At 38.7% G+C, this 12,456-nt stretch overlaps 1 protein-coding gene across 1 annotated transcript in view; it reads left to right on the top strand.

Annotated features, from left to right (window-relative positions):
* abca12 (ATP-binding cassette, sub-family A (ABC1), member 12) overlaps nt 1–12,456 on the top strand; it is a 325,660-nt gene that overhangs the window by 126,081 nt on the left and 187,123 nt on the right.

Raw genomic sequence — 12,456 nt, 5'->3', positions numbered from 1 at the left:
ATGATATAATAATTGATCAACGTATTGATTTATTCTGCCTAACAGAAACTTGGTTACAGCAGGATGAATATGTTAGTTTAAATGAGTCAACACCCCCGAGTCACACTAACTGTCAGAATGCTCGTAGCACGGGCCGGGGCGGAGGATTAGCAGCAATCTTCCATTCCAGCTTATTAATTAATCAAAAACCTAGACAGAGCTTTAATTCATTTGAAAGCTTGTCTCTTAGTCTTGTCCATCCAAATTGGAAGTCCCAAAAACCAGTTTTATTTGTTATTATCTATCGTCCACCTGGTCGTTACTGTGAGTTTCTCTGTGAATTTTCAGACCTTTTGTCTGACTTAGTGCTTAGCTCAGATAAGATAATTATAGTGGGCGATTTTAACATCCACACAGATGCTGAGAATGACAGCCTCAACACTGCATTTAATCTATTATTAGACTCTATCGGCTTTGCTCAAAAAGTAAATGAGTCCACCCACCACTTTAATCATATTTTAGATCTTGTTCTGACTTATGGTATGGAAATAGAAGACTTAACAGTATTCCCTGAAAACTCCCTTTTGTCTGATCATTTTTTAATAACATTTACATTTACCCTGATGGACTACCCTGCAGTGGGGAATAAGTTTCATTACACTAGAAGTCTTTCAGAAAGCGCTGTAACTAGGTTTAAGGATATGATTCCTTCTTTATGTTCTCTAATGTCATATACCAACACAGAGCAGAGTAGCTACCTAAACTCTGTAAGGGAGTTAGAGTATCTTGTCAATAGTTTTACATCCTCATTGAAGACAACTTTGGATGCTGTAGCTCCTCTGAAAAAGAGAGCTTTAAATCAGAAGTGTCTGACTCCGTGGTATAACTCACAAACTCGTAGCTTAAAGCAGATAACCCGTAAGTTGGAGAGGAAATGGCGTCTCACTAATTTAGAAGATCTTCACTTAGCCTGGAAAAAGAGTTTGTTGCTCTATAAGAAAGCCCTTCGTGAAGCTAGGACATCTTTCTACTCATCACTAATTGAAGAAAATAAGAACAACCCCAGGTTTCTTTTCAGCACTGTAGCCAGGCTGACAAAGAGTCAGAGCTCTATTGAGCTGAGTATTCCATTAACTTTAACTAGTAATGACTTCATGACTTTCTTTGCTAACAAAATTTTGACTATTAGAGAAAAAATTACTCATAACCATCCCAAAGATGTATCTTTATCTTTGGCTGCTTTCAGTGATGCCGGTATTTGGTTAGACTCTTTCTCTCCGATTGTTCTGTCTGAGTTATTTTCATTAGTTACTTCATCCAAACCATCAACATGCTTATTAGACCCCATTCCTGCCAGGCTGCTCAAGGAAGTCCTACCATTATTTAATGCTTCAATCTTAAATATGATCAATCTATCTTTGTTAGTTGGTTATGTACCACAGGCCTTTAAGGTGGCAGTAATTAAACCATTACTTAAAAAGCCATCACTTGACCCAGCTATCTTAGCTAATTATAGGCCAATCTCCAACCTTCCTTTTCTCTCAAAGATTCTTGAGAGGGTAGTTGTAAAACAGCTAACTGATCACCTGCAGAGGAATGGTCTATTTGAAGAGTTTCAGTCAGGTTTTAGAATTCATCATAGTACAGAAACAGCATTAGTGAAGGTTACAAATGATCTTCTTATGGCTTCGGACAGTGGACTTATCTCTGTGCTTGTTCTGTTGGACCTCAGTGCTGCTTTTGATACTGTTGACCATAAAATTTTATTACAGAGATTAGAGCATGTCATAGGTATTAAAGGCATTGCGCTGCGGTGGTTTGAATCATATTTGTCTAATAGATTACAGTTTGTTCATGTAAATGGGGAATCTTCTTCACAGACTAAAGTTAATTATGGAGTTCCACAAGGTTCTGTGCTAGGACCAATTTTATTCACTTTATACATGCTTCCCTTGGGCAGTATTATTAGACGGTATTGCTTAAATTTTCATTGTTACGCAGATGATACCCAGCTTTATCTATCCATGAAGCCAGAGGATACACACCAATTAGCTAAACTGCAGGATTGTCTTACAGACATAAAGACATGGATGACCTCTAATTTCCTGCTTTTAAACTCAGATAAAACTGAAGTTATTGTACTTGGCCCCACAAATCTTAGAAGCATGGTGTCTAACCAGATCGTTACTCTGGATGGCATTTCCCTGATCTCTGGTAATACTGTGAGAAATCTTGGAGTTATTTTTGATCAGGATATGTCATTCAAAGCGCATATTAAACAAATATGTAGGACTGCCTTTTTGCATTTACGCAATATCTCTAAAATCAGAAAGGTCTTGTCTCAGAGTGATGCTGAAAAACTAATTCATGCATTTATTTCCTCTAGGCTGGACTATTGTAATTCATTATTATCAGGTTGTCCTAAAAGTTCCCTAAAAAGCCTTCAGTTGGTTCAGAATGCTGCAGCTAGAGTACTGACGGGGACTAGCAGGAGAGAGCATATCTCACCCGTGTTGGCCTCCCTTCATTGGCTTCCTGTTAATGCTAGAATAGAATTTAAAATTCTTCTTCTTACTTATAAGGTTTTGAATAATCAGGTCCCATCTTATCTTAGGGACCTCGTAGTACCATATTACCCCATTAGAGCGCTTCGCTCTCAGACTGCGGGCTTACTTGTAGTTCCTAGGGTTTGTAAGAGTAGAATGGGAGGCAGAGCCTTCAGCTTTCAGGCTCCTCTCCTGTGGAACCAGCTCCCAATTCAGATCAGGGAGACAGATACCCTCTCTACTTTTAAGATTAGGCTTAAAACTTTCCTTTTCGCTAAGGCTTATAGTTAGGGCTGGATCGGGTGACCCTGGACCATCCCTTGGTTATGTTGCTTTAGACGTAGACTGTGGGGGGGTTCCCATGATGCACTGTTTCTTTCTCTTTTTGCTCCGTATGCATCACTCTGCATTTAATCATTAGTGATCGATCTGTTTTTCCTGGTTCTTTCCCTCAGCCCCAACCAGTCTCAGCAGAAGACTGCCCCTCCCTGAGCCTGGTTCTGCTGGAGATTTCTTCCTGTTAAAAGGGAGTTTTTCCTTCCCACTGTGGCCAAGTGCTTGCTCATAGGGGGTCGTTTTGACCGTTGGGGTTTTTCATAATTATTGTATGGCCTTGCCTTGCAATGTGGAGCGCCTTGGGGCAACTGTTTGTTGTGATTTGGCGCTATATAAGAAACAAGTTGATTGATTGATTGATTGATTTGTAAATGCGAGAATCTGATCGTGTCACAACATTAATAAATTTAAAGGATCTATTATGCTTGTTATTTTTAAATGCGACAATCTGATCGTGTCATAACACTAATAAATTAAAAGGATCTATTGCGCTCGTCATTTTTACATGCGACAATCGGATCGTGTCATAACATTAATAAATTACAAGGATATATTGCACTCGTCATTTTTAAATGCGACAATCGGATCGTGTCATAACATTAATAAATTAAAAGGATCGATCTCGCTCGTCATTTTTAATTGCGACAATCTGATAGTATCGTAATATTAATAAATAAAAAGGATCTATTGCGCTCGTCATTTTTAAATGCGACAATCTGATCATGTCATAACATTAATAAATTAAAAGGATCTATTGCGCTCGTCATTTTTAAATGCGACAATCGGATCGAGTCATAACATTAATAAATTAAAAGCTTCTATTATGCTCGTCATTTTTAAATGCGACAATCTGATCGTGTCAAAACATTAATAAATTAAAAGGTTCTATTGCGCTCGTCATTTTTAAATGCGACAATCGGATCGTGTCTAACATTAATAAATTAAAAGGTTCTATTGCGCTCGTCATTTTTAAATGCGACAATCGGATCGTGTCTAACATTAATAAATTAAAAGGTTCTATTGCGCTCGTCATTTTTAAATGCGACAATCGGATCGTGTCTAACATTAATAAATTAAAAGGTTCTATTGCGCTCGTCATTTTTAAATGCGACAATCTGATCGTGTCATAACATTAATAAATTACCAGGCTCTATTGCGCTCGTCATTTTTAAATGCGACAATCGGATCGTGTCATAACATTAATAAATTAAAAGGTTCTATTGCGCTCGTCATTTTTAAATGCGACAATCTGATCGTGTCATAACATTAATAAATTACCAGGCTCTATTGCGCTCGTCATTTTTAAATGCGACAATCTGATCGTGTCATAACACTAATAAATTAAAAGGATCTATTGCGCTCGTCATTTTTAAATGCGACAATCTGATCGTGTCATAACACTAATAAATTAAAAGGATCTATTGCGCTCGTCATTTTTAAATGCGACAATCTGATCGTGTCATAACATTAATAAATTAAAAGGTTCTATTGCGCTCGTCATTTTTAAATGTGACTACCGGATTGTGTCATAACATTAATAAATTAAAAGGTTCTATTATGCTTGTCATTTTTAAATGTGACAATGTGATTGTGTCAAAACATTAATAAATTAAAAGTTTCTATTGTGCTCGTCATTTTTATATGCGACAATCGGATCATGTCTAACATTAACAAATTGCAAGGATCTATTGCGCACGTCATTTTTAAATGCGACAATCGGATTGTGTTGTAACATTAATAAATTAAAAGGATCTATTGCGCTCGTCGTTTTTAAATGCGACACTCGGATTGTGTCATAACATTAATAAATTAAAAGGTTCTACTGCGCTCGTCATTTTTAAATGCAACAATCTGATCATTTCGTAACATTAATAAATTAAAAGGATCGATCGTGCTCGTCATTTTTAATTGCGACAATCTGATAGTATCGTAATATTAATAAATAAAAAGGATCTATTGCGCTCGTCATTGTAAAATACGACAATCTGATCGTGTCATAACATTAATAAATTAAAAGGATCTATTGCGCTCTCATTTTTAAATGCGACAATCTGATCGTGTCATAACATTAATAAATTAAAAGGATCTATTGCGCTCGTCATTGTAAAATACGACAATCTGATCGTGTCATAACATTAATAAATTAAACTGATCTATTGCGCTCTCATTTTTAAATGTGACAATCTGATCGTGTCATAACATTAATAACATAAAGGATCTATTGTGCTCGTCATTTTTAAATGCGACAATTGTATCGTGTCATAACATTAATAAATTACAAGGGTCTATTACGCTCAGCATTTTTAAATGCGACATACGACCGCTCTGCACCACTGCGCTTTTTTTTTCAAGCCTCCTGTGCCACTCCAACCCGCATGAATGTGGAACAATAAATTCTTTGAAAAATTAAATCCTTTTGTGTTACAAATCAATACATATGGCTTAGTAAGGTAAGACCGCGCCGAGCCATGGAGCTTTTTTTTCTAATCCTCTTCTGACACTCTAACTCGCATGAAGGTGGAATGATAAACTGTTTGAAAAATTAAAAATACAAGCAAAAACTTACCTTCCGGCTTGTCCTGCCCTTTTTCCTTAATTGCCTCCATCAGCTCATCAAAACTCTTCATTGTCCAAAACTCCATCTTAATCACCTTCATCAGTTCATTGTAGTCACGAACAGTCTTTCCGCTGTCCAAAACGCTCTCTTCAGTGGCATCCATTATCACCAGATATAAACAAAAATAAACAATACGCGTCACCACTGTTGTGCGCATGCACATATGCAAAAGGCGGACCGATTTTTAGGGGGGACCATTCGGTCTGCGATACCGGAAAAACATGATGCTGTGAATGCAGTGGAGGCGCTCACATTTCATACTGTGAAACACCACAACTACATGTCCAAAAGCAAAACATTTGACTTATCAAAGAGGTATTATTTTAGGTATAATAAAACATGTTGAGAAGCCTATCTGAATTTGTGTCTTTGGTTGTAGATATGTAATATAACAATTTTATATCCAAACAGAGGATGCATACTTTAAATGTATTGAAGTTATAAGGCATCTTTGCGTAAACTTTGAGCATCATTTGAGTATATCATTGCAGGGCCAAATGCCCTGGTTTTCGGTAATCACATTATGGTCACCCTATTGTAACACACAGAGGGGAGTATCTGTAGTTTGGTGAGGTTGTAAAGAGCACACTTTAACAATTTGATCCGAATCAAAGATCAGAAGAGTGAGTCAAGCAGCTGCGTCTACACGTGCCGCCATCAGGGAAAGTCTTTTAAAACATTTTGACAATTTGATACACTCATTGGATTTTTGAAAACATTTTCAGAATGGGACACTTCAGAATCTAATCAGGTTTTAATGTGGAAAGATGATTGTATTTGTCTGCAGTTAAGGTGTTGAAACTGGAGAGTCATTCACTTCTTGTACCTCAGCAGCAACATTCATGTTTCTGGGACCTCAACCTTTGAGATCGATAGAGGTGCTTGGTGATGCCAGTATTTTTGCAGGAGAATGAATGTCCAGATCTTTACGGTCCTGGTTCTTTCTGTCTTACTGTGTGGTTGTGAGACTTGGACACTTACCAGTGACCTAAGGTGATGACTGCATGCCTTTGCCGTCAGGCCTTTTGGATTTTCCTTGGGTAATGCTGAAATTACAATTTGCCAAACAAACAGTTGCGTATTTACCCTATGGTCACATTAGTTACAAATGAAGGTGACAAGCAGTTGGCTTTTGTCGCTTGATGTGTGTTTCTATGGTGTGGCCAGCTTGTGGTTACTTGGCGATAATGTGCACAATGTTTAATGATAGATTATAAAGGACGGAAAATATGATGCTGTTACTATGACTTTTTACTTCATGCTTGACTGCTTAATGGAAACAGAGTTCGCTTGGTTTGTTTCAGTCCGTCGTTCACAGTGATGTTCCTGTATCGCTAGTTAGCATGCTAACATTGCTGTAAGATGTCTGGTAAATCACTTCAGAGGTATAATCTGGTTATAAAAACAGCATTTTTAGATTTTAGAATAAAAAAAACAAACAAACAAACAAAAAAAACAACATATGAGATTTATTGGACGTACAGCTATATTTGAGTATTTTCTGCCATTTTGGCTTATTTTGTGTTGTTGAAAGGGTGCAGTATTCAGATATACTTTACATGGCGGTTTACATTTCATGCTGCACTTACATTGTACTTGTGTTTACGGGGATGTTCATTAGTGAATACTACAAAACAAAAATTAACAATCAAATAAAATAAAAAGTAATGGAAAATATGCAGATGTATATTTTTTTTGGTTTGTAATATATTTATATGATGGAATTCTTAAACCTCAGATTGGCAGGTGGGGAACACCACTAACACCACCGCCTCGCTACATCAGGATGTATCCAGTTTAGACATTAAGTATGGTATGAAACAAAAATGTTGACTATTGTTAATAAATTATTAACATGTATAACACCCCATGCTTTAATACAAAAACACATAACAAACATTAATCACAATCCAACCTTAAATCCAACCAGAAAAAAAAAAACTCAGTTACCCCATGTTGGTGTCAGAGCACAGAATGATCAGTAAGTCAAAGTGCACAGTTTTTAGCTTACCTTGAAAAGTGATGCAGGTGGCATGCCTCAGTACATGCCCTTTAACCTTCCATTCATTCAAGAATTTGCATGTGAGGTCCATGGCAAAGGTCAGCAGAAGCAGCTGCACCTTCTGTGCATGGTGCACACCAAAAGACTTTCTGAGTCTGAGAATTAATCCTCACTCATATCAAAGTGCTAATCAGTTACTACACTTGGCTTCTAGTATTTTGTGGTATTTCAACAGTTTTTTTTGTGTTGACCATGTTGTGTGTTGGGGGGTTTGGATGGATATTTTGGTGTTGTTTTCTTTTCTTTGCTCTCCAGGTGGTATGCAGACTGGTTTTTGTCTGTGGAGAAGGTGCTGGCAGAAGAGTCCTTCACCCTCATCAGCATTATTGGCTGCACTTGTGGAGGATGTTCACGTGCAGGCCTAATGATTTGCAGCACCTGTGGATGATGCTCACGTGCAAACTTAAAGACTTTCAGCTGAAGCAGATAATGAGATGGCGTTCTGCATTTAAGCCATGAGTGATTCGAGCAGAATTGCCGGGAACTCGACCTTGTGACGTTCGTTTGTGAGATGCTGAGGACCGCGCCTGGGTTTGACACATCGTGCCTGTGAAGGGGGACGGGTGAGGGACACATGCTGTCAGCACACATCAGAGGTGATGATTGTCTGAATAAGTGTTAACAGTAATTTGGTATTTTGTTACGCAGTATATTTGAACATTGATGAGAATTGTGCAGCTCGCTTCTCACTGCCGTGGCGTACGGAATGATGATCCTCCACCTGTTGTGAGAAGCTGCTCATTTACATAAAGCTTAAATTCAGACCTGAATGTGTTGCTGATAGTGTGTGCCTTTGAAAGATATTTGTTATAGCTGTTGACTTACCTCACCTTTTCCATCCTTCACAGAGTCAGTTTGTCGCATCCACCTGGGGGGTGTTCGGCGGTGAGTCTGGGTCCAGAAGCGTCGGGCTTCGATCCATTTGGGCGCTGGAGAGCGCGCCGTCCTTCACCTCGCCAGACAACCGCACATTTATACTCAACAAAAATATAAACGCAACACTTTTGGTTTTGCTCCCATTTTGTATGAGATGAACTCAAAGATCTAAAACTTTTTCCACATACACAATATCACCATTTCCCTCAAATATTGTTCACAAACCAGTCGAAATCTGTGATAATGAGCACTTCTCCTTTGCTGAGATAATCCATCCCACCTCACAGGTGTGCCATATCAGGATGCTGATTAGACACCATGATTAGTGCACAGGTGTGCCTTAGACTGCCCACAATAAAAGGCCACTCTGAAAGGTGCAGTTTTGTTTTATTGGGGGGGGATACCAGTCAGTATCTGGTGTGACCACCATTTGCCTCATGCAGTGCAACACATCTCCTTCGCATCATCCGTGAAGAGAACACCTCTCCAACGTGCCGAACGCCAGCGAATGTGAGCATTTGCACACTCAAGTCGGTTACGACGACGAACTGGAGTCAGGTCGAGACCCCGATGAGGACGACGAGGATGCAGATGAGCTTCCCTGAGATGGTTTCTGACAGTTTGTGCAAAAATTCTTTGGTTATGCAAAGCGATTGTTCCAGCAGCTGTAGGAGTGGCTGGTCTCAGACGATCTTGGAGGTGGACATGCTGGATGTGGAGGTCCTGGGCTGGTGTGGTTACACGTGGTCTGCGGTTGTGAGGCTGGTTGGATGTAATGCCAAATTCTCTGAAACGACTTTGGAGACGGCTTATGGTAGAGAAATGAACATTCAATACACGAGCAACAGCTCTGGTTGACATTCCTGCTGTCAGCATGCCAATTGCACGCTCCCTCAAATCTTGCGACATCTGTGGCATTGTGCTGTGTGATAAAACTGCACCTTTCAGAGTGGCCTTTTATTGTGGGCAGTCTAAGGCACACCTGTGCACTAATCATGGTGTCTAATCAGCATCTTGGTATGGCACACCTGTGAGGTGGGATGGATTATCTCAGCAAAGGAGAAGTGCTCACTATCACAGATTTAAACTGGTTTGTGAACAATATTTGAGAGAAATCGTGATATTGTGTATGTGGAAAAAGTTTTAGATCTTTGAGTTCATCTCATACAAAATGGGAGCAAAACCAAAAGTGTTGCGTTTATATTTTTGTTGAGTGTATGTTGTACACAATTATTGCACAGAAGGGAAATAAATTTGTTTTGTTTTTGGAACCGCTTTCTGGTTATTTTAGCGCTGGGTTCAGTCAGACGCTGGTCCGCTCCTCAACTCGCGTCTGCACATAACAGACCATGTCTGTTTTACTTGCTGCTTCTGCAAGTGTGCTTTGTACATGCGGATTGGTGTGCTTGCCAGAAAACCTCTCACTTCTGAGTTTGCCATCTCAATACCAATGCACCAGCATTTGTCACTCTTGTGTTTTCAATAGATGAGATGACACTCTGATTCTTTGATTTTACAATATGCAGAAACACACTCATGACAAATAAGTTACTGAACCCAACCCTTTTCCACTCAAGCTCATGCCCAGATTTTGCACCACGCAAGAGCAAGAATGAGTTTTCCATGCCTTAAATAGACTTGCATTAGGCACCTTAAACCATACATTATAGATTGTCAATCTGGAACCCATCATGTTAGATCCAGTCCACTTAAAAAAATGAATGCATATTCACTATAAGGCTTTGAGATTTAGAGACACTTAAAAAGCAGCAGGTTTGGCTCTACTCCCTAAGCTTAACATCACCTCAGTTACACACAGACATGAAGACATTCATGTGCATACACACAGACAGGCCTCAGCATGAAGTCACAGCTTATTTTCTGTGTTCAAGCCAATCTGATTGATACAAAATTACAAAAGAGGATGCGAATGATCACCTTCTCATTTAATTTGAAGAATTTCATAGATCTACATGAAAGCAAGCAGGCCTGCTCAGATAGTAGCTCAGTGATGATTCAGCCATAAAACACCCTCTTAAAATTGATTTCCCTTTTTATGCCAGCTGTAATAATGAACTGGTGATAAGGATCACATTTTGTGTAACAGAGAATCAATCCAGTCTGACTGCAAGAATTATAGATCATTGATCTCCATGGAAAGACTCCACAGCCTATTATCTCAGACAAAATAGGACAACTATGTCAATAAATTTAAGGCAGGATCGTGATTTATTATTACATCTGGGTTAGACTAACTGTGGAAATTCTCTGCTGAAGAAAGATAGGTTGGGTGTCACAAAAAATTGTTCTAGAAATTAATTTATGAATATCATGCATGTAATATCAGACTATGAGCCAGATTCATAGTTTGTGTCAGCAAAAGGCTCTTTTGATGATAAAAAAAAAAGCACTTTTGGGACTGCCCCCCTCCCCTCACCAAAAAAAAAAGCAATGACAAGTTACAAGTGGAATGATATTTTTGCAGTTGTCCTCATAATCTCCACTATGGAGATGCTGTTTCAAATGCTGTTTTTTGTTTGTTTGACTTTCACATAAAAACTACTGAGCCAGTTTTCTTGAAATTTGGTGAAAGGATGGATTATGGACCAAGGAGGAACCCATTAACATCTGGAGTGGATCTGATTCAGGGAACAGAGCCAGGACTTTTTTTTTAAACAACAAAAACAACAAAAAAAAAACAATCACCAAATAAAAATGGGAAAAAAATAATGAAAACAATTCCCAGATCACTTTATACAATGTGAAAAAGTAATAATAATAATAAAAATCCAAGATCACTTAAAAAAAGTGGGAAGATTGGAATTAACAACAACAACAATAGGCAGCTTGGCATAGTGATTAGCACTGTTGCCTCATAGCAAGGAGGTCATGGGTTCGCTTACCATGTGGGGCCTTTCTGTGTGGAGTTTGCGCATTCTCCCCGTGCTTGCATGGGTTCCCTCTGGGTGCTCCAGCTTCCTCCAGCGTCCAAAGACATGCAGGTTAGGTGAATTAGAAATTTGAAATGGACTGTGTCCATCTGTATGTGGGTGATTCTTTAACTACGGGATTGGCCATGTAAATGTAATTTCCACCACACCATTGCCTTACAATATAAAGCGCCTTGGGGCAACGGTTTGTTGTGATTTGGCGCTATATACATGTGCTCTGATGTCACTGTTTATCTCCATAGAAACTACCCAAACAATCTTTCATACAAACTGTTTAAAGGGACATTACAGTGTTGTGGTGGAAATTACGGCAATAGTGTGGGACAACTACATTTTGTTTAAAAAAACAGTTGTATGACATTGAATACCCCAATTATGTTTTGATTATTTTACTGATATTTTATTCAGAGATATTTTAAAACATTAGAAAAAATGTTTCTTTACCATTCATTTTTATCATTGAAGATCAAAAGTCTGGGTGTGGGACAAGCACAAAATGGCAATATTTGCATATAATGATGATGAAAAAAGGTGAAAAAGTCATCATAGACTACTAGAACAAATTTCTTAACACACTTTCATTGTAAAGATAACTATAAAAGTGTGAAATTTCCCCTTTTTTCTGTTTTTCATACAATATGATCAAAGGACATAATAAGTGCCCGTAGTCTAAGAATCACCCATGTGTGCCTGTGACAGACTGGCGTCCTGTCCAGGCTGTACCCCGCCTCACGTCCTATGATTGCTGGGATAGGTTCCAGCCCCCAGGTGACCCTTAAATGGAGTCAGCGGGTATAGAAAATGATTGGATGGGTTGATCTTTGATCCACCGCCTGATTCCTCCTCACTGCCTTTGCTGATGTTTCATTTAAGGCAACCTTCTCATTCATGCATCTCACTATAAGTCATGCCATCTTTTTTAAAATGTATCTATGAAATGCCCCTTTCTCCCTGTTGCATTTTCTTGCACACGGTGATATTCTACATGTCATTTTTGCGACCAAGTTGGACATTGTGATTTTGGAATAATTTGCTAACATTATTGTATTCCTCCACTAACATGTCTTAAACGTCTCCTTCTGTATTGCT

Source organism: Thalassophryne amazonica, chromosome 14 (assembly GCF_902500255.1).
Source record: "Thalassophryne amazonica chromosome 14, fThaAma1.1, whole genome shotgun sequence".
Taxonomy (NCBI): domain Eukaryota; kingdom Metazoa; phylum Chordata; class Actinopteri; order Batrachoidiformes; family Batrachoididae; genus Thalassophryne; species Thalassophryne amazonica.
Note: the sequence above shows the minus strand (reverse complement) of the source record. Positions and strands in the feature narration are given on the sequence as shown.